The sequence below is a fragment of the Mytilus trossulus genome, chromosome 8, assembly GCF_036588685.1.
Source record: "Mytilus trossulus isolate FHL-02 chromosome 8, PNRI_Mtr1.1.1.hap1, whole genome shotgun sequence".
NCBI lineage: Eukaryota > Metazoa > Mollusca > Bivalvia > Mytilida > Mytilidae > Mytilus > Mytilus trossulus.
Genome location: NC_086380.1, coordinates 1,770,669 through 1,795,358, shown reverse-complemented (window position 1 = coordinate 1,795,358; position 24,690 = coordinate 1,770,669). Strand labels below are relative to the sequence as shown.

The 24,690-nt window shown below is 32.0% G+C and overlaps 1 protein-coding gene across 5 annotated transcripts in view; it reads right to left on the bottom strand.

Annotated features, from left to right (window-relative positions):
• The window catches only part of LOC134728098 (uncharacterized), a 313,423-nt gene that overhangs the window by 20,999 nt on the left and 267,734 nt on the right, over nucleotides 1-24,690 (bottom strand). For 3 of the 5 annotated variants that reach the window (XM_063592515.1, XM_063592512.1, XM_063592514.1), the window contains exon 3: nucleotides 18,454-18,516. The exons of 1 other annotated variant lie outside the window; for it this stretch is intronic. The gene's annotated coding sequence lies outside the window, so the exon portion shown is untranslated. Of the gene's footprint in view, nucleotides 1-13,525; nucleotides 13,547-18,453; nucleotides 18,517-24,690 lie in introns of those variants that run through there. One more of the 5 variants, XM_063592517.1, reaches the window with a different exon arrangement.

Here is a 24,690-nt window from a genome sequence, read left to right as displayed (position 1 = left end):
ACGGGAAAACCAACGATTCAATTTATATCAAGATGTACGTAATTAGTAGTGAAGTGTCATGGAAATGGAAATGGATAAAAAAAAAAACAAGAATAAAGATCCCTATACGATTTATAAGAAATTAAATGGAATACATTTGAAATAAATGAAATTTCTATTGAATTTATTTAGAGTGTTTTAAACCCAAACTTTCCTCCGTATGTTAAATTTGATCAAATCCGTCTCTTACTTTATCTATTGTTTGAGCAAGTCGGCTAAATTTAGGCTTTACAGCTAGTTTCCTAATGCACGCAAAGCAAAACTTTGGTTTACTTGCTTGCTTTTTTTTGTATAATTGTTTATACAAACTTTGTTAATAAGGTTGACATCTTTAAACAATATGTATCGGCATAGTTTAACCTGTATTTATATAATTATTATATTTGAATTAAATTCGGTGTTATCAAAATGATTGTACAATAAAAAAAAAAAAAAAAAAAGCAAGCACGCTAACTAAAGTCTTGCTTTACATCATTTCATCATTTAATTTATAAGTGCATATATATATTTCTGATAGTTTTTCCGACCTATTAACATATTTTCAAACTTGAAAGGAGACCTCTTTCAGCGGCACGAGCCTGAAACATGTACACATGACAGTTTTAAGTTATAGCTTTATAAATATAAAAGAGAAGATGTGGTATGATTGCGAATGAGACAACTGTCCACAAGAGACCAAAATGACACAGACATTTACAACTATATGTCACCGTACGGCCGTCAACAATGAGCAAAGCCCATAGTCAGCTATAAAATGCAATCCAAAGATACTAGTATTAGAATTATTAGAATCAAAGGTTAAAGTACTTACAAAATATGTCATCTTGTAGAATGTGATTTCACAAATATATTGTGTTCAAATTCGCAGTCCAAGTCAACGTTAAATCGGTTACACACAATTTTCATGTTATAAATCCATTCCAACAATATCATTTTAAACACACACACTAGCTTGCCTTTTCATTAATTTGAATAATACAAATTCAGCTAAATTTTGTTTATTCCCATCGATAGAGATTTCTCACATTCATCCCAGATGTTAATAATACTCATGCACTTCAATTTTGATATTAAACAATTTATTGATACGGATGACTACGCTTTAAAAGTACGGTTACATCAGGGTGTAAAAAATGTGAATTTGTTTTTAATTGAATTCAAAGATAGATTAAACGGTAGCTTTAATAGTGATATGAACTAATTTTTTGAAGAATCGCCTAAATGTTTGTTGCATAGATGTATTTGACCCCAACTATTTTTATATTTAGATCATGCTGTATTAAAATTATATTTATAGAATCATTTATTTGAAAATACCGCATACATCTGCTCACCGTTTGAATATAGAAACTTGTCGATTTTATAATATTGAGAGAAAAAAAAAATGAAATATTTGCCACTGGACGTTAAGCAACCATCAATTAAATCAACCTGATCAACAACAAAAAAATGAAATATTTGCCACTGGACGTTGAGCAAGCATCAATAAAATCAGCCTGATTAACAACAAAGGAAGACACATTTTCGTGCAGTTTGTATAAAGTAAAAAAAAAAGGTTTTAACTAACAATCAAGTCAAAATGTTGTTTAACTATTCACACATGTCCATGTCTGTTTCAAAATTAAAAGGAGATTTTAACTAGTCTAAAAGTTAAAAAAAAAAAAAAGGGAAACCTGTACATTACGCTTACAATATGGTTAATCCCTTTATATTCGAGGTCAAAAGTGAGACTTATATTGCAATTTTCTATTAAATGACCATTAAATGTAAGTCCTAACTAAATACACAATCCGTGAAAAGGAGAAACCATAAATTTACCGACAATCAGGCATAAAAACAACTGAATGCAAGCTCATAATATTTCGAAAAACACAATTAGTAAACAATTTACAGACAATCATAAAAAATCAACCCAATACAAGCCAAATTAATAATGAACCCAGAAAGTAATTATTTTTTAATGATCTATATATATTATATTTATAAGACAAAGTCGATCGTGATAAACGATATTTATCAAACAAATTAAGTTTTTTTTTCTACACATTACTTAATTTTATAATTTGTAAATAATATTTTCGTTAGGAGTGTGTACACCTGTGGTGTAACTACTTCGTGTGTACCAGGTGTCAAATAAAACTCATTTTAACAGGTTGTGATTTACCTGACCATCGGATAATTCAAGCCGAATATACATGTCACACTGTGACATTATGTCTCCGAGACAGGTGTATATTTAATAGAAACCACATACTTATATATATATGATATTATGAACCTCATTAATTTCGATCTAAACAAGATAGTTATAAAGAGATCGATATTTTAAACAGTCTTAATAAATTCCAACGATCACAAATCTAATCTAAATTCGATTTCGATTATTTCGTGATTCTAAAATACGGGCGAATTCCGTATACATGGTATACTTTCCTTTTAATTTCTAGCATTATTAAAATCGTAATTTTTGTATCCTTGCTATCCTTGCTAAATCTTTTGCTGTATATCACAGCTAGTGAATAAGTCTACATGTCCGTACAGTGTATGGTAAGATCTCTTTTCCACACATGGACATTTCATAAGTATAGAAAGTTCGCTATAGTGTTCCATCATGGTCTTAGTGCAGTTTCGAGAGCTTAGTGCACCACGGCGGCCAAGGTTGTTTTTAGACGCACCGTAAAGTCCCTGTCACACCATTGCAACAACGTCCTTTTATAATATTTTTTTTAAATTGTTGGGACCATGATACTAATAGTAAAATATTTTTAACTTTTAAATAGTAATTGTTATGAATGATAATATTTTATATGTATGCTGTCTTAGTTTTTAAATAGTTATTTGGTATAATATGGTGTCACGTAAATAATTTTTGGACAGGATATTGTTTGTTTCATAGTATATGTATATTCTGCACGAGTATTTTTTATCGCTACCAGTACATGTATAAATCAAAGCGCGAAAGCGCTGTAAAGGCAGTTAATTACAGGTTGTGTGTATTTCTAGTCCAGTTATATCATTATCTTCCATAGAACAGAGGTGGTTTGTAGAATTTAAGATTTAGAGTTCTTTTGTACCTAGTTCACCTATATCTATAGTCTACTGTTTACAGTATATTTTCTGTGCCTCCCATGAAATGCATTTTTAGCCATGGTCTTGTCAGTTTGCTTTAAATTTATGAGTTTGACTGTCCCTTTTGTGTCTTTCGTCCCTCTTCTTTAGACATATAAGAATTTTTCCTTTTCAATATAAATAGACTATTTTTAATTATTGATTGTATACGCATATTCTATGACTCCCATAAAAAATAGTTCACAAAGATTGACTAGTCTGTACTGTGTGTATAGCAAGAACATCAAGTAACATAATGGTAAATGTACATAGTAACATGTCAACTTTTTTGATGACCATACCTGCCAACTGTCAGTATTTGCAGAGTATTTCCCCCATCGAGCTCGAGGCTCCCAAATGGCAATTTTGTAAGAGCAATTTTGTCGACTATTTTAAAGAAAACAATTAATTCAACAATGGCTATGAGCTTGTTAATGCACGAAGAAGCCAAAAACCATATTAGAATATAATTGAAGGGAATCCATGACAAATCGTCCCACTTTTTCACTAAATCGCCCCACTTTAAAAACAAGAGTGTACACACTGAAATGTCTCGCCTTCTTTATTTATCATTGATATTATGTTGATAGTCCTAATAATAAAGCTTTATTACAACTGTCACATAATCTTAACATGAACCAAGAAAACTAAACATTGACCTTTGGACCATGAAAATGAGGTCAAGGTCAGATAAACTATGCCAGGTTGGCATATACAGCTAACAATTCTTCCATACAACAAATAAAATTGACTTATTGCTTATAGTTTAAGAAAAACAGACCAAAACACAAAAGCTTAACACTGGGCAATGAACTGTAAAAAATGAGATCAAGGTCAAATAAAACCTGTGCGACTGACATGTAGATCATGAAATATTTCCATACACCAAATATAGTTGACCTATTGCATATAGTATTAGAAAAACAGACCAAAACTCAAAAACTTAACTTTGACCACTGAACCATGAAAATGAGGTCAAGGTCATATGACACCTGCCAGGTAGACCTGTACACCTTACAACCATTCCATACACAAAATATAGAAAACTTATTGCAAACAGTATAAGAAAAACAGACCAAAACACAAAACTTAACTATACCCACTAATCCATGAAAATGAGGTCAAGGTCAGATGACACCTGCCAGTTGGACATGTACACCTTACACTGCTTCCATACACCGAATATACTAGACCTATTGCTAATAGTATCTCAGATATGGACTTGACCACCAAAACTTAACCTTGTTCGCTGATCCATGAAATGAGGTCGAGGTCAAGTGAAAACTGTCTGACAGACAAGAGGACCTTGCAAGGTATGCACATACCAAATATAGTTATCCTATTACTAATAATAAGAGAGAATTTAACATTACAAAAAAATTTAACTTTTTTTTTCAAGTAGTCACTGAACCATGAAAATGAGGTCAAGGACATTTGACATGTGACTGACGGAAACTTCGTAACATGAGGCAACCATATACAAAGTATGAAGCATCCAGGTCTTCCACCTTCTAAAATATAAAGCTTTTAAGAACTGAGCTAACATCACAGCCGCCGTAGGATCACTATCCCTATGTCGAGCTTTCTGCGAAAAAAATCAGGCTTGACAAAAAAACTGCCCAACCTGGATTACCAAATCGCCCCACTTGTGAACTGTGTTAAATCCCGTTAATATTAATCCTGCCAACTGGTCCCACCTAATGGAAATCGGTGAAATCTAGATAAATATATTATTAACCAGGATGAATTTAGTAATGCCAACTCGCCCCACTTATGGAAAAAGATGTTATCCCATTGAATATATAAGTTCAATTCCTTATATTGCATTATGATTCATTTAACAGGTTTCTTTTCAATTGTTATGCAAATAACTAAGCTTCAAAACTTAGTTATTCTTCAACAATCTAAAACAAATTATATATAATTTCAGTATATATATATCAATAATAGTAATTAAAATAATTTTCGGTTTGTTTGTATTCTGTGTAGATTAGTTTTCATTAACATGATTAAAGTGGTGCGAGATTTTATTTTTAATTATATATATATATAAATCTTAATATTACCGTTTTTTTATAAGTAGGGCGAGTTGGCAGGAGTAATATTAAACATGATTTAACCAATTTCACATGTGGGGCGATTTGATAAATCAGTTTGTTGCGTTTTTTTTAAAAGTAGGGCGATTAACCAGTGGGGCGACTTGTCCTGCTTCCATTTGAAGGCCCCCTTGAAGGTTTTGTATGACTATATGAACCATCTTTCACGTAAAATCCCCATGTGCATTTTGAAAAGTTGTCAGATATGTTTCTAACTCCAGACAAAATCTACCGGTATGAATGAAAAAGAAGTTTTCAATTAAGGCTCTGTGGCCATAACAGCTGTCTCATTAGCATTTTAACCACTTCCCATATTTGCAATTAAAACAATAGAAGAAAATTATTCAACGCAAAAACAAAACTTACTTGTAAATATGAAATTCTCTTTACTGTATGAGTTTTTCTCATTGTTTGAGATTGTACAGTAGTACCTGTAACTGTTAATATACCTATTTCTTATTCACTTTTGCTTGATAAACTCACTAAATATCATATACATTGTACCACATCTCCTTATTTTTATAAGCATTCCAATAACATGAACAATTGTAATTCAATTCTATATACCAAAGCAAAATGAACTGCACCACTTTCATTCACTAGTATGCATCTTTTGGCAAAATACAAGTTCTTAAATGACACAATATATATTTATTGATAAAAAAATAAAATTTAGTATACAACTCTTTAACAGGTATATAAAAAAAGCACAGCTGTGTCATAACTTGTGAAATCTGTGCTGAAAACATAGACATTGATGGTATTTGAGTAATTCCATATGTGAAGCTCAACATTAGCTTGTCAGTTGGTGGTGGACAGTTATAGTTCCTTCCTGCAGGCTAGGATGAATGACTTTTCAGGAAAACCAATTTCACAAATCAAAACTTTCCTCTAGATTTCTCCTACAATATTCATCCAGTTTAGTTCTTTTGTTTTAATTGGACACCGTCCTGATTTTTAATTTTGCAAACCATTCAGTCTCTTGCTTGCAAATGGTGCATGAAAATAGGATGGGTATGGCAGTAGACAAGTCTCTTTAATGTGGGTTTGTGCCCTAAAAAAAGTTTTATAACTTAAGTTTTTTTGAAACTTGTGCAACACACATACCTAAATAACTATAACATAGAAGAGAGCATCATTCGTGTCAATGTTTCGTTCCTGTTTACATTGTCATTGATATTTTTTCAAGTTGCAACAAATGAACTTTAATAAGGACAAGAAAACACCCCGTGTTTTATAAGTGTATTTGAAAGAGAAATATATCTGGTTAAACGATGTATAAAGGAGAAATATATCTGGTTAAACGATGTATAAAGGAGAAATATATCTGGTTAAACGATGTATAAAGGAGGAAAAATTGTAGATATTGCATTACGATGCTTTCTACCTAATAGCACGTGGATATGTTTACATATTTAGACTTGACCCGGTATGACCCGTACCTTGTAGTCACCGCCGTCGTTTAAACACTAGACTACAGTCGTGTATAAGACAATAAAAAGCTTAAGCCTGTACTATTTGTGTGAAGAAAATGTGTTTGTTCTGTACATTTAAATTGTTTTACCTGATAGCAAGGACGTATATCTATCAGTTTCCTTCTCAATTCACTTTGTCAAATTCTTCGAACTTCTTCAAAACATACGTATTACTGCGCCCAGAAGTGAGAAAAATATGAGAAATCCTCGTAAAATAATGCTATCTTCAATTTTGTGGAATCCATTTTGTTATATTTATTATACAAAGATAAAAAAAGTTACGATTAATTATGAATTTGCATATCATTATACGGAACGTTTATGGACTATTTTCCATAGCTGTATGTCGGTCATTTTGGCGGTAAATCATGTACACAAACACACGTAGATTGGCTGGTACCCGATCGTAATGTTACACATCACATATATCAAATAGCTAATACCCGGAACGTAGTACCGGGAACCAGGATAATACGTAGACAACATACATAACTAATACCGAAATTGAAAACGCTTTACGGTTTCTCGTTCATAAACCGAATTCCGCTTTGAATTATAGAAGATGCAATATTAATCATGGTCAGTCGACTTTTCATTGTTTTATCAACGTCTGAAAGAATCTTTAGATGTCAGATAACACTCGAAATTGACCCGACCTCTTTCCACACGGAATACACATAATGATAGTTTGTAGTCAGGTTGACTGCTTATAATGCAAAATACACACTAATAACAAGTTCTATAAAACGAACAATACACACTGATCGTTTCTTTAGTCCCCAATGTAAATGAAAGAAACAAAAACCATATCATACCATAAAAAGAAGAGGAGAAATTCGAACATTTCCGGATCTATTTCTGGCCAAAAGACCCCATGCATAGATTGCGTATGAAAAGATGAACCTCATGACTTAAAAGTCAGGCCTTAAAGCACTGCCTTTAAAAACTAAACTATGTGGACCTTATGAGATCGCACACAAGCCAGCTGATTGGATAAGTGTGATGAATTGTTACGCCTACATAAAACTGATATCCAATCGAATGCCAGCAGACACCTGTCAGTAAAACAAATTGCAAGCGTTGATGGTTAGAGATTTATTTGTGTATTCGATATTTTAAAAACAAGTTAGATAGTCACTATTCGTTTTCCCTTTTTTTCAGCTGGATTCCAATAACTGTTTTTACACTTTTTTTATGTAACAGAAAAGTATTTGAATAAAAGCGCACCACATGTAACGGAGACTCACAAGCATTTAATATAGCGACTTGTGTTTTCGGAACGTCATCTTTTCAATAATTCACAGACTTTTGCAATAATATTAAACCTTTATTTTTTAATGAACGCCTCTAAATCTGGTATGTAAGAAAGTTATAAATGGCTTTTGGATTATAGACACAATAAAAAAAAAATGGAAATCAAACGCACAAGTCTGGCAAAAATGAACGGACAATGCTATGACAATAAACAGAAAACGACAAAAGACATACATAGTACTGTTTTTCCCCGTCTTAAGTTTACAATAAGTTGAATACTTTAATAAATGAAATTTATATAGAAAACATGAAAAGTTAAATGATAATGCATATTATTTACAATATTAAAGAAAAGTAACATCAACAATTTAATAAATTAAACATATTTAGATTACGTTTTCAAGTATTAATCCCGACATCCGTAATTTTTAAGGGTATACAAATTATCTGTAACGTCAAGTTGACACATTTTCCCCAACGGCACCAGTCTGTATTTGCATAAATATTTATTAACAATCACTTGTAAACCATTAAATATAAAGTTTTTGATGTTTATATTCAATGAATAATTATTAAATATAATTTCGGCAATCTGTTGATTTTAAACTCAATTCACCACCGTTTGCGCAGCAGTATGACTTTGAACCACTTATGTTTTTTTTTTTTAATATAGAAAATGTTAAATAATTAAATAGGAAAAGGTATGAATTAGAATTGATTATTTTCTTTACTTAATTAAAACATGGCAGACTTTCAGTTAACATAAACCGTCTTCTTTTTAATTTAAATTTTATTCTTAAAAGGGGAGCAACCCCTGATAAACACTGGGAAAGTTTTACCCGTTTTCTGTCCAAATTAATAAAATCGGAACACGACTAAACACGGTCTGACAACATCTTAACGTAATTTTGTATCCATGGTCTGTTTCGGTCTGACACTGTCGTAACGGATCTTAACTGCTCGCTAGGAGATTCAGTCTTGATAATCTTGACATGGCTTAACGGACTGATTTACCTGATGAGACTATCGATCGTAACGGAGTCTTAAACGGTCTAAAAAGTCTGGACGATTTTCTCTAGCGGTAAATACAGTCAATCAAGATGTGATCAGACCAAAATGACCGTTTCAGACTGAAATCGTGCTACTAGTGTAAGAAGGGTCTGACAACTTTTAAAAGTCTTACCATTCATCTTTTAGAAATCCTGCCTTGTTGTGATAAAAACAGTCAGAAGTTGTTTTTTTGAAATGTGGATGAAAAATTAAATGGTATTATAACAACAGGTGTCAATTAAGTGGTAATAGTTATTATGAACCTCAGGGGGACCAGATGTTGGATAAATCATTACAATATAACAATTGAAATTTATTTTTGCCATATTTAAAAATACAGTACCTATTTGGTTAAACAACACTATCAGTGTCTTATATAACAAGAGTGCACACACTGAAATGTCTCGCCTTCTTTACTAATCATTGATATTACATGATGATAGTCCTCAGTATAAAGCTTTATTACAACTGTCACATGAACTTAAAAAAATTAACATTAACCAAGATAACTAAACAAAGACCAATGCAATGAACCATGAAAATGAGGTCAAGGTCAGATGAACCATGCCAGGCAGACATGTACAGCTAACAATGCTTTCATACAACAAATAAAGTTGACCTATAAGTTATAGTTTAGGAAAAATAGACCAAAACACAAAAACTTAGCAAATTTGAGGTCAAGGTCAAATAAAACCTGAACGACTGACATAAAGATTGTAAAATATTTCCATACACCAAATATAGTTGAGCTATAAGATAAGTATAAGATAAAAATACCAAAACAAAATCAAAGCGCTGTAAGCACTGTAGGCAGTTAACCAAATTCCAAGGCAAACATAATTATGAAAACTATGGCAATGTTGCTTCAATTTTTTTTTAAAGATTTAAAAGAACAAACATAAAACATTCATGTATAATTGTACATTTATGTTCATTTAATAAATTAATCATAAAGGCAAATAATTCATATTTTATCAAGGTTTTCAATAGCAACGCACATGACCACGAATAGTCATGAGTCTTTCATGAGTCAGCAGTGGTACAAATTTGCAATGATTGCAGTTCTTCTAGTTGATCGTAATTGTCCGTATTAGATGACTGTTAGTAGTTCACGTTGGATTTAGAACGAGCTTGTAAAAGTATGAAAGGACTTGCTTCCCTGGAAAGAAAACTGAGTTTGTGTTGTACAGTACAAAAGTTATGAGACACAAATCAGACAAATGTTTACTACTACAGGGATCAATGGTGAGGTCTGAATGACCTGTCCATAGTAAATGTAAATGACTCCCTGACCTTTACCCCAAATCCATGATGTCTAAGTTTGGAATAAAATGACAGGTGTTAGGGTCTAGCAAAGTGATATGCATATGTGTCGCCTATGAGATTGACCTTGTATGTCATTCAATCTTTTTTTAAATGACAAACAGGAATGAATATGGTTTAGGCGTTGGTATCTAAATCTTTCACAAGTTCTCAAAACACACACAAGAGGGTGTGGGGTGATCCAGGGACTACCCCTTTTATTCATTTGATTTTTATATTGTCCAATATATGAATATAATTTATGGTTTATGGGTGGGGATCTTGGCAGTTATCAAGTTTTCAAACAGGAGGGGGTGGGGAACCCCAGTGACTTCCCCTATATTTCATTTGATTTTTTATATTGTCCAATATATGAATATATATGATTGAGGGGTTGGGATCTCATCTGTTTCTAAGTTATCAAACAGGAGTGGGTAGGGTGACCCTAAGGACTCTCCCTATATTTCATTTGATTAGTTCTCATACGTGAATATATATATGGTTTAATTTAAAGATGGGGATCTCGACTGTTTCCAATTTCTCAATCAGGTGACTGCAGGGACTCCCCCTATATTTCATTTAATTAAGAGTTGGGGATCCCAACTGTTTCAAAGTTCTTCAACATGAGGGATAGGGTGACAACAGGGACTTCCCCTATATTTCATTTGATTTGTTATATAGTCTTATACATGAGTATATATGGTTAAGGGGTGATGATCTCAAATGTTTCCAAGTTCTCAAACAGGAGGGTGTACAGTGACCATAGGGACCCCCTTATAATTCATTTGATTTGTAATATTGTCCCATACATAAATACATATATTGTTTTTAAGATTGTGGATGTCGACCATTATAAATTCTCATACAGAAAGGGGTAGAGTGGCCCCAGGAACTCCACCTATATTTCATATAATTTGTTATATTGTCCCATACATGAATATATATGGTTTAGGGGTGGGGATCTTGACCGTTACCAAGTTTAGGTCATTTTTGTCTCTTGTGGATAGTTGGCAATCAAACCACATCTTTTTTTTTTTATATAAGAAACTTCCAGCTATTTTAACCGACCTATCAAAATTGAGAAGAAAAAAATACCCCTTGAAATGGCAGTAATATGTTTCACTTGAAATGCATTTAACATGCATTACCAACATTTATCACTGATAAAAAAAATATGCTGTTACCAGGAACATATATATTGTTAAATAAACTATTCTCAGCTGTCTTAATGTATTGGATTTTCACATTAAAATTGATGTACAAAATATTTTCTGTTTTTTCTTTTTTTTACACATCTTTTGGTTTTCAATTCTAGTGTTTATATTTATTTACCATGCATAGATGTATTTTGTCACCTGTCTGGATTTTTTTAGTTGATAGCCAAATCCGGGATTATCCTTATCTGCTTCCGGAATCTGATCCAATATTGTAATTTCGCGGCAGAAATTTTTTTTGGTTTCAATGTTGTTTTTGACAGATAGTGAGATACGATTTTACTCTGATTTACACATTATTTATCGGCGATTGTATGTATAAAGCTAGCGGTTTAACAAATTGAACATCGCTGTCATGAAAAGTAATGATGAAAATAAGTTTGAGATCGTTTATAAGGAAACTTCGGTAAATTTTTTTTTTATATTCTTTCAAGGTCCGTCGGGCATGTCGTGTGTAGCTAGCAACCAAGTAGAAAGTCCGACTGCAAAAGTGGAAGGTCGCAGACCTTGGACCACCGCTAATTTGAACTCTGCGTCCAAATTGAAAAGATACGAAAATTTCGTCTTCTTTTAAATTCAAAATTGCCGCCAACAGCGTGATCAGTTGAACTTATATACGTACGTAGTTGACTACGTATTGACGACAAACAATATTCCTACGACTTTTGCAATTTGGGAAATCTTAACTTCTTGTCTTGCGGGATTTTCGGCGATTAGATATTTCATACATTTGTTTTTTGACATCTTAGCCAAAAGCTCAGGGGATAATAAACTACATAAGGATTCCTAATGTGCTCTACTTCCTATGTGCAACTTCAAAACTTTTGGGAAAATCGACGATCATTCAAGGTTTTTCTAGTCATATTTTTTGTAATCCAGAATGAAAAGTATAAAAAAACTGTCCAACAAGTTACAAATAATATAGTAGCCAGCTAGATGATAACAATGGCACATATTTCAGCATTTATTGGGTAGCACACAAATCCAGGGTGCTCGCATAAGGCAGCTTAACTGCCTAAAAAAAATAACTTTGACCACTGAACCATGAAAATGAGGTCAAAGTCAGATGACATCTGCCCACTAGACACGTACACCTTAAAATCATTCCATACAACAAATATAGTAGACCTTTTGCATAAAGTATGAAATAAACAGACCAAAACACAAAATCTTAACTATAGAACTACTGAACCATGAAAATGAGGTCAAATTCAGATGACACCTGCCAGTTGGACATGTACACCTTTCAGTCCTTCCATTCACCAAATATACTAGCCCTATATATTGCTTAAAGTATCCGAGATATGGACTTGACCACCAAAACTTAACCTTGTTCACTGATCCATGAAATGAGGTCGAGGTCAAGTGAAAACTGTCTGACCAGCATGATGACCTTGCAAGGTACACACATACCAAATAAAGTTATCCTATAACTTATAATAAGAGAGAATTCAACATTACAAAAAATCTGAACTTTTTTTTCAAGTGGTCACTGAACCATGAAAATGAGGTCAAGGACATTGGACATATGACTGACAGAAACTTAGTAACATGAGGCATCTATATACAAAGTATAAAGCATCCAGGTCTTTCACCTTCTAAAATATAAAGCTTTTAAGAGGTAGGCTAACACCACCGCCGCCGCCAGATCACTATCACTATGTCAAGCTTTTTGCAACAAAAGTTGAAGGTTCTACAAAAAGCATGCAGGCCTAGACTGAGAGTCATATTTTTGTGTTTTCCCTAGAAGGTTTATGCATGATGGTACAACTAAAGACTGAGCACCACATTAACACACCCTGTACACCCTGTACGTCAGATCTTTGCAGAGGGTGTCAGAAAAATAAAGAGTCCACATAACAATATGACACCCCTGCATATCCTCATGTGGACACAGCACCATTTGGCAATCAAACATAAACCCTTTATTCATTATAGTCCAAATTCAAATAAGAAATTCATGGAGAATTAATACATGTGTACATACTTTTATGTCTGGAGTCTTCTATCAAATTAATCCTCTTTACAAACAAGTATGTTATGACATTTCAATGGTCATATTATACAGTGGATTATTAACTGGATTAAAAGTAATCCTCTAAGGTGTTGTCAACAGACCTTGACACACTTAATCCACAAATCTTTTTGCACTTTATAATATAATTATAGATAAACATATCACAGACTGAAGTTCTTTTACTTTTGAAATGTTTAAAAATTTGCTCATTCAGTAAATAAACATATCTCCATTAGGTATTTTAAAGGACATCAGTGGTAAAGCTTCAATGAGACAGCAACCTAACAACAATTTGCCACAATTAAATGTTTTAAACTGCAATAGTCTTGAACAGATTACTTAAATAAAGACATGCTGGTGTACATATTCCTCAAGATCTTTTAAGGCAGCAACCATTAGATTTTCTGGGGGGAGCTATGTTTTTTTTTTCTGTACAATCTTTTCAAACAAGTCGAAAACAATTTTTTTCTTTCAATTTCAGCATTACATATAGTGGCATCTGAGGGGGTAACAAACAATTTTTTTTCAAAATTCAAAACAAATTATTTTTTCTCAAAAAACTGGAAACAAACTTTTTTTTTCCAAAAAAAACAACATAGCCCCCCCCCCCCCCCTTCCATTGTTTGATTGTTTGGTCATATAATTTGTTAGTAGAATCATGGAAGAAGTTATAATATAGCTGTCCATGAAGGAAAACTTTCCTATATTAGTTTCAAAGATCATTCAAGTGTTATAACTTTTCAGATCTCATCAGATAGGCTAAGTTAAAGGAACCAGTAGAAATCTAGAGATTTTTAAAATGTTATGTCAACTGACAAAAAAGATTTCCAATCTCAATTCAGACAAAACAATATTTTTAACAACTTTGTATCGATATGAATCAGTGAACTTGAAACCAATAACATATAAATATTTAATTTGAAATCTTACGTCATGTGAAGTTATCCTACATATCCAACAGTTATACTATAATATTGTATCAGAAACATGTTTACCAGGATGTTCAAATACAAACTAGTACCTAGTAGAATTATATCCTTTTTTCAATATGTTACATTACAAATGATGGTCCTATATATGTACAGCCAATCAATGTAACATGTCCAAATACAAGTAGTAGAATTATATCCTCTTTTAATATTGCAGAATATAAACAATCGTCCTCATATAAAGACAATCAATGATACTAGACTGTCATACAGAAATCAACATTGTTATGTTATCACTTTATATATATATACATGATTTCAAAAAGATAAGATTTTCATGCTGGTGGATATTTTCTATAATTGGTTCTCAGATCCAAAGTAGATCAATTAATCATAGTTATTATAATATCTTCAATTGTTTTCTAAGAATATAATTGCATATTGTTGTTTATGGGAAACTAGCATGATAAGTTGTTATATAATTTAAGGATAAGTTCTAAAGTAGTAATTTAAGAAGGAAAAATCTATGAATGGTCCAAAATTTGTACCATACTATGCAATTAATTAACAGAAACTGCAATGTTCACAAAAGAAGGAGGAAATAAACTAGTTCCACTTGTGTAACGATATACATTTTTTTTCTTCAAGAATATTAAGCCAGACAATGCCAAAGTATGAAATTAACATTTTTACATGTTTGAACAGGCCCCTAGCTTGGAATCTCTAAGGGGGGTATTTGGACTCACAAACTTGACTTTAACAGTCACAATTCGAACAGAACGTTGACTTTAACAGTGCTTATTTGTTTTCAAGGGGGGGTTTGTCTGACCCCCCCTGGCTACGGGTATGATGAAGTTATTTTCCTTGTAAATTATCCATTTCCCAGGTATTGGCGGCTATTGCCCTAAAATGTTGCCCTGTCCAAAAATTCATGTTATCTGTTCTATATATATTCAAAGAAAATACTTTAATATAAAATACTGAGACGAAGTATGATTGCCAAATGAGACAACTATCCATCAAAATCCAACTTTAACCCTGGTTAATTGGAAAACATATTCCTACACAATGTAATAGATGTAATAGATGTATAAAAAATAAATGTTCTATTTACATAGAGTGATTGTATACAGGTTTATATAGGAACAAATGTCTAAACCTTTGGTATGATTGTTATTTTCTGTTCTAATTCTAACTGAGATCAATAAATCATATATCAACTAAATAAATCTGTAGCTGGAAGCTGTCTCAACAGGAGACAATCAAGGGATTAATTTTCTATTCAGTGGTCAGTTTAGGGTCAATGGTTACAAAGTTGACTTAATATCTGAACTTTTTCTATCAATTTATGTATTGCAGACATTATACTGACCAAATTATGTCAATTATAAGTTATTAAATACGCACAACTTAAACTTTCCCGTACGAAATTATAAGGCGTATTACGCCTGGAAATAAGGCGTAAACCAGGCGTAAGTGGTAGTTACGTGTCTAGATCCAAGCGTAAGGGAGCAGGAAACGTAAATTTGTAGTCCTGACGGGCGTAGAAAAAAGAAGTGAACCTGGCGTAAATTGAAATAAGCAAGGCGTAAGTTTTCTTACGGGCGTAAATTAAAATAAGCAAGGCGTAAATTTTCTTACGGGCGTAAAACTGCTGGTATAGCGTAAATAGAAATACCCATAATGCTTTGTGCAAAGGATCATGGGATTTTTTTTCAAAATTTGGCTCTTTGATTTTAGTTTGCAAGAGTTGGACACATGGCAGCTTTATATATTCAGGGATAATTTGCTTGTTTTGTGCTTTTTGGAAGAATCTGAAATTGGAAATACTGAATCAAATAAATTAATGAAAATTGTGAAATAAAAGGAAAGTATAGTAATACATGGTAAATAATAATAATGTGAGTATAATTAAGTATTATGTTCTATCAGAAATTTTGAAATCCCAAAACCTTTATCCTTGGATAATTACATTAAAATCTTTTACTTGAAGTTAAACTGTAGTATTATCATTTATATTTTAGTTCAAAAGACAATAATTTTCAAAAACAACTTAGTTAAAATGCTTCTTTTATTTCAAGAAAAAATAATGGTCATATTTCTTATTTAGACTTAAACTTATTTGAGCCATTGTCTTCATCAAATGTATTTATTTCTATATAAGCAGCTTCTTCAATGGTTAATATTTCAAGTTTTTTGTCAAGCAATAAGAAAGTACAGAAGTTTGTATCAGCTACACAAAAGTACACAGCTAGGTTAATACAATGAAATAAAATAAGTGTAGTATTATGTAAAGATATTACGCCTGAATAATTTATTGACCAGGCGTACTCATTTGCATATTACGCCTATTTTTTTGGTGAACCAGGCGTACTCATTTAAATATTACGCCTAATTTTACGCCTGGTTTACGCCTTAGTTACGCCTAATTTACGCCTGGTTGACGCCTGGTTGACGCCTGGATATGCATTTTGTAAACACTGCAATGCCGCCAGGTTAAAGTATGATTTTTACGCCTGGTTTCCGTGTCATATACGGGCGTCACAGTTCGTACAGGTTTGCTTGCTTTATCTGACATTTAAGTCATAAAACTTAACTCATTACACATAGCACAAAATAATAGAGTTAGAATTCAGTAACTAAATCGTTACATTTTCTTAGTCGTAGCGTTATTGTCAACATTCTTCAAAATATGATGACTACATTAGTTGTTTATCAAGACACAAGAAGATACATTTTCAACTTTTAAACAATTCAAAAAATCTACTGCTTAACAAACTGAAAATGAACAGCTGCAAACAATTTTAGAGAACATCTAGCATTTTTGGCTAATAGAGTTATCTCCCATGTTACAAAACTCTCTTACAAATAAAGAAAACACAATATATTAAGAATAAATTAAATAACAAACTAGAAAGGCTTATAATTAGCTTAGATCCAATTAGTTTTTATAATTTATGAATTTTTATAATACTTTCCCTGCCATAAATATAAACAAGAATGTGTCCAAAGTACACGGATGCCCCACTTGCACTATCATTTTCCATGATCAATGGACCGTAAAATTGGGTAATAATCTAATTTGGCATTAAAATAAGAAAGATTATATTATAGGGAACATGTGTACTAAGTTTCAAGTTGATTGGACTTCAATTTTATCAAAAACTACCTTGACCAAAAATTTTAACCTGAAATTCCCACTTTCATTTTCTATGTTCAGTGGACCGTGAAATTGGGGTCAAAAGTCTAATTTGACTTTAAAATTAGAAAGATCATATCATAAGCAACAAGTGTATTAAGTTTCAAGTTGATTGGACTTCAGCTTCATCAAAAACTACCTTGACCAAAAACTTTAACCTGAAATTCCCACTTTCATTTTCTATGTTCAGTGGACCGTGAAATTGGGGTCAAAAGTCTAATTTGGCTTTAAAATTAGAAAGATCATATCATAAGCAACAAGTGTACAAAGTTTCAAGTTGATTGGACTTCAGCTTCATCAAAAACTACCTTGACCAAAAACTTTTACCTGAACGGACGAACGGACGAACGAACGGAGCCACAGACCAGAAAACATAATGCCCCTCAACTATCGTAGGTGGGGCATAACAAACAAGAATGTGTCCCCAATACACCGATGCCCCATCTGCACTATCATTTTCTATGTTTAATGGACCTTGAAAATGGGGGGAAATCTCCAACTTGGCATTAGAATTAGAAAGATCATATCATAGGGAACATATGTATTAAGTTTCAAGTTGATTGGACTTCAACTTCATCAAAAACTACCTCAACCAAAAACTTTAAACTTGGACGAACGGACAAACAGAAGAACAAACAAACAGACGGCTGCACAGACCAGAAAACATAATGCCCATAAATGGGACATAAAAAAGGAGATGACGTGGTATGCCAATGCCAATGGGACAATATTTTACCCACCTAAACTGATATTAAAGATTTACTACTTACCACTATTGTATCTGCGATCTAGTTACAATCCAAAACATGTAATCACAACAAACACCCAGTAACCTGTAAATATATAAACAGTACCAGTAATGAGGGGATGTCTTCAATTAACATGTATATCATAAAACTATCATCAACTGCAGTCTGCTTACCAATTAATGCAGTCAATTGTCAGCTGAAAAGATCATTAATTTGGCAGTGCAGCTTGATATCATAAGTTAACAAGCATAAACAATAGAATATTGGGTTATTGTGACCTTCAAACCCTTGAATAGGTCAAAGTAAGTCATCAATTTGTTACCTGCTTACTAAATTCATAATATTAGAAGTGACCTTGAACTTTTGAGCATATTTAAAATAATAGGTCACTGTGATCTAGTGCAGGTTCAGTATAGTGGAAATGACAGTCATTGTAACCTTCAAATGCTGAAGAACATGTATTTCTAACTATAAAATTAAAAAGATGTGGTAAGTGAGTAAGTGTCAATATCAAACATTAAAATAATGGGAGACAACACTCCACAAGAGACCAAATGACACAGAAATTAACAAAGTTAAGTCACACTGTACATTCTTTAACAATGAGCAAAGCCCATACCACATAGCCTTTGGTCTTATCTTTGGTTATTTCACATTTAGATTATTGCAATGTTATACTTTTTGGAGTTTCGCAAACTGATTTATATAAATTGCAACGTATACAGTATATGTGTGCCAAACTTGTGTTAAACCGTTCTAAGTATGACAGTGCCAAGCAGGCATTGTTTGACTTACACTGGCTTCCAATCAAAGCCAGAATTTCATTTAAAATCTTAACACACATGTACAACTGTCATGTAGGTAATGCACCGTCATATTTGATCAATTTGTTAAATCCTCAAGTGTCGAAACGTTCATTAAGGTCGTCAGAGTCATCTATTGGTTGTTATGCAGTCCCATATAACAAAAAGAAAACTTTTTCAGATAGAAGCTTTAGTACTATTGGGCCAAAATTGTGGAATGAACTAGGTACAAATGTAAGAAACTCTGAATCTTTGGATATTTTTAAATGTCGGTTGAAAACATTGTATTTCCAAAATTATTTTGAACTTTTCTGACTTTTTTCTTGTGTATCACAGTAAAAATTTTCAATTTTTGGTATTGTACATACATATTGTATTTTTGTTTAGTATTTTTGTATTTTATATGTCATTTATGTACAACGCCATTGAATACATATTGTATATGTAGAAATAGGCGTTTAATTAAGTTTTCATATTTCATGTTTCATAGCCATTTATAAAAGGCCCCAAAATGACAAATTGTAAAACAAGAAATTAAAGGACTAATTTAAGTTAAATAATGACCGAAAACAGCAGCAACAAACAACCACTGCATTACAGGCATTGATACAGAATGTGGTTGGGTTGCTATCTAACTTTTAAGAAAGATGATCTTCATCATGTAACTTCAAATTCACTTTAACATAAAAACATTAATTTTAAAATTGAAACCACTGAAAATTAAAATTAAGTTCCTGAGTTGCAAAAGTTACATGGTGTTTAACTCTTGTTTCTTTTATATTTAAATATATTATCTTTCTATAAAATTGGAAATTGGAAATAACGGTTATAATGAATGTCTTACAGGCATATAGCATGTGTGGTTGCAGTTACATGTAAGGTTAAAGTTAGGGCAGGAATGAAGGGATTTTTCTATAATTTATTGTGTTTTTTGTTTTACTGCAACATTCTGACTTAAATAGTGCTTAATGAAAAAATGACAATTTGTTTTTTAAGAAGGCTATAATTAAAGACTAAAAAGTAGGTTAGGTAGGGTAACTGGAACCACACATATATTTTTATCTATCCTCAACCATGAGCATTGTTATAACTTACCTCTAGTTTTAGCAAATAAAATATTGATAAAAAAAATCCCATTTAACATTTTTAAATGTGTATAAATATCATTTATCATACAAACACCAGTAATGTCCTCAGGGATACTATACAGTATACTGTAACAGATGGAAAGAAGAACTGGCAGTCAATGTACACCATTCATCATCCTATATTATAACCCCAAACAACCTTAAAAGTGTAAGGTCAGAGTCACTGATGGTGCCTTTTAAAATTATATATATATCTAAGCATGTTTATAGATTTCATAGAAACAGTACAAACCAACACAGTAACTTAGAGAAGAATCGTATTCACTGGCAGATCTAGAAATTTTCATAAGTCAAAAGTGGGGGCCCACTGACTGCCTAAGAGGGGGGCCACTCCAGTCATGCTTCAGTGATTCCCTATATAAGCAACCATGTTATTTCCCAAAAAGGGCCCCACCCCTAAAACCCCCCTCTGGTATTTGCCAGTTAGCATCAATGTATAAAAAGAAAGAAAAAAAGAAAAAAGGGATTCAGTATTAATTTTAGGCGAAAACTTTTGTGGTTTTAATGTGTGAAACTAAAATGATTGAAGTAATAATAGTACTATTATAAGTTTATATCCTGGGAATTGCTCAAAACCATTATTTCAAAAACATTTTTTTAAGGGAAAATTGATATAATATTGCAAATTCCACTTCACCTTGACCCTTAAAATAAGATTTACGGTACTCTATTTTAAATAACAGTCTTTCAATTTCTAAATGAGATAGGGCAATACCCATTTAATTCCTGTCTACAAATTGGATGATTTTAGCAATTAGTAATTATAAAGTCATTTTAAGTTGACCAATGCAACTTTCATTACAAAAAAGTATGGACAAAGTTAGTTCGGTAAACTATTCCCCACCCTCTCTCCCCATATATAACTTTCTTGTTTCTTATCTTCATGTTAATGGTGAAATTTGATGCATTTAAGTATGACTGATTGTACACAATGAAGATGAAGTAAGCAACTAAAGGTTACTATACACCTTATCGCTATATGTCCGCCATTACTGGACATCACACAGGGTCCCGTAAAATTTTGACGTCATAATTCAAAATATCTGACGCCACAATGGAAAAGTGATTGTTGTATGACGCCAATAGTTCAAGCGGAACCTATTCTCGGGTCAAGCGGGAATAGCGATAAGGTGTATTCCACCTTTGATAATCAGCAAAACTCATACTGTATATAGTATTGACTTTAAAAAAATATATTTTACATTAAATATATATATATAAATGCTTTTAAAACAAAATCTTTTTTAATTCATGTTATTTATCTGCAGGAATATATGTGATGGAAAGGTATGAATTAAAAATAACAAGCCAGTACATTTAGCTGAAATAAGACGGTGACGTACAATTTCACAACCAGTATGTTAAGTTATCAGTATAATACACTCCTATACCTCGAGTTAAAAAATAAATAAACAATATCCTTTCAAAAATTTATTGAATAACTGAACAAATAGACATTATAAAAAGCTTCAACCTTGCTTGCATGACCTGATACCTATACATTACATTTTAAATATTATTTTTACCACTATCAAAAAATATTAGTAAGTTGTTAGTTCACTAAACAAATAGAGAACTGTAATGTTGATCATGGTTACAGTTTATAATAACCATCTACATTGTAATCAAATATTTCAACATATAAAATTCTTTACCAGTGGCAGATCCAGGGGGTGTCTGGGTTGGAACCCCCCTTCTTTTTGGGGACGATCAATGCATTTGAATGGGGACATGTAGTTGAACCCCCCACCATCCCCCTTTTTTCCTGGGTTAACCCCCCTTTTTAAAATGGCTGGATCCACCACTGAGTGTATAAAGAATTAAAATGCCATTAATTAAAGTGAAATAGAGAGACAAAATATTTCCAATACTTACAGGTGTATATTCAATGAAAACTTTGAAGACGATTTCAAAATACAGGAGTCGTGAATGAAGGAAATGACTCGTTGCAGTCTTGGGTTTTTACAGAAAATTAAAATCCAATTTTATAAATATTTAAAAGGATGTATACACCATGTACACTCGGGGTAGACGTCAGACTAACACATGCTCCTTCATCCATGAAAACAGTTCTTTATCTAACAATTAAATCTTAAAAGAATATCTAAATTAGAGAAATTTGAGGCTCAATTTCTCAGATTACTGACCACTCCAGTATCTCCTTTCGTCCCGTCCAAATACAATGAATATTTACATACCTGAATTCAAATTATCACAAAAACTACGCTTTAGTATTTCCCAACAATCATAATCAGTCAACTGTAGCTAAAAACAAATATAAATATTTTAAACGGCAAAACCTTATCAATTAAAAATCTTAAAATCCACCTTAAAACTTGAAGTAAAAGCTCTTACATCGATCAGTTGGAAATAAAATAAAATCTACTGTAAATGTTCAATAAACTTTAAAATCTGAGAATGTGAAATATAATCATTGATTCTCTTATGGATTGTTTAATCTGATGGGATAAGAAACTATGTGGTGGTTAACTTGACAATGTTGGAATGATATTGATGGCTAGGAATGAAGAGTTATCTCCCATGAATAAATATTTAAATTATTTTATAATCCAAATAAATTCATTCTTTATTTTCTGCTACCCCACAATGGGAGAGTTAACGTTGATCCCAGGGGAAAGGGGGGGTTATTTTTGTAAATATGATAGTCTATCAAAATCAGCAATGTTTTGCACAGTTTTAAATTTCTTACATTTAAAACTTTTCCTTAATATTGTTTTAATATTAAGTTTTTGAAAATGTATGTCCCAATTTTTGCCAAATATTTTGTTAGAAATTATTTTCTATTGCTTGGAAAAAAGAATTGGCATTCCTCCCCACCAAATTCAAATTCCAGTTCTGATGTGAGTAACAACTATGAAAACATACCAAGACTTTTTTATTAATTTATTTGAAGGGAATTAAAAACATAAAAATCAATTTCTAATAACTATATTCACAGTATAAATTAACTTTTCAAAGGGATATTTATATAAATCCTTGGTAATTTTCACTTTTTAAGTCCAGTTACCAAATCCAGTAACAGGTAGTTTGAATTCATTGTGCATAAACAAAACAAATAGCCATAACATTCAATTTTGTATTAAATTATCTCCCCTTGCGCTGGACAGACTCCTCTTAACAGAAAGGATCAATTTTCACTTTTAAATGTTTTTCAATGGAAAATTTTGGTTACCATGAAAGCAGATCAATAAAACCTGATGTAAATCTGAACACTGCAGTGAATTTATGAGATTTAGTTATTTTAATAAATATGATATTGAAAATTGCCAATTTTTTAATTTCATCTTCCAATATTTTGTTTTAATCGTTTGGAAGATCATATTATGCATGAGAAAACATTTCTCATTATTTCATAAAGTTGCAATGGAATGTGTTCTGATCATTTAAAGTCATTTATAAGTCATTTATAATTCTCTGTACCAATAAATCGTATCTATTCCACTGACATAGAATGATTTAGAATGAGTTCATGATCAGATAACTCAAAATGTGAATCTCAAGGGATGATATGATGTTATAGTCAATATATATGCTGTCATTATGTACATGTATTGTGTAAATCTGAATTAGAATCAAAATTACTTTCACAATATTAATTGTCATTTACAACAAATTGTGAGAAACAAAATAACATTGATTCCCTTCTTACAGTCACGCTCCCTTAGATATGAAATCAGAGAAATCGTATTGTTGAACAGTCTCATATAAAAATATCAAAGTTGATGTGTTATTCTATTTCAAATTTTAGGACTTATATAATTGATATATAAATCTACCTACATGTACTGTTGCTCACCTAGTTCTATGTAAAAATAAATGCAAAATGCAAAAAATTATATTCAAGGGCAACAACTCTAATAAGGAGAAAAATTTCCTTCATATGGCCTTCAAAGAAGATTTAGTCTGGCGAATATTTTTTTCCTATTTAAGGTTCTATCTATATATCATAATATTTAATATTTAAGTCAGAAATGCAAAAAAATGGGAAAAATTGTCATCATTAGCAGTGATCAAAGGGCAATAACTCTAATAAGAAATTGACTGACCATTTCAACGAAGTGTACTTATTCATACATCTTGTCTTGCTGTCTAGTTGCTGATCTTTTTGGCAACTTAAAAGATTTGCTTCATTTATTATAGTACCAATTCAAGATAAAAGTTGAAATATGATGGAAAAATAGCTTGTGAAATTATTGGTAAGATAAATACACGGTCAATAGTAGGAGTCTTACATCTTAAACAGGTTCCCTTATCTACAATCACACATAACAAACTTAATGCTCAGG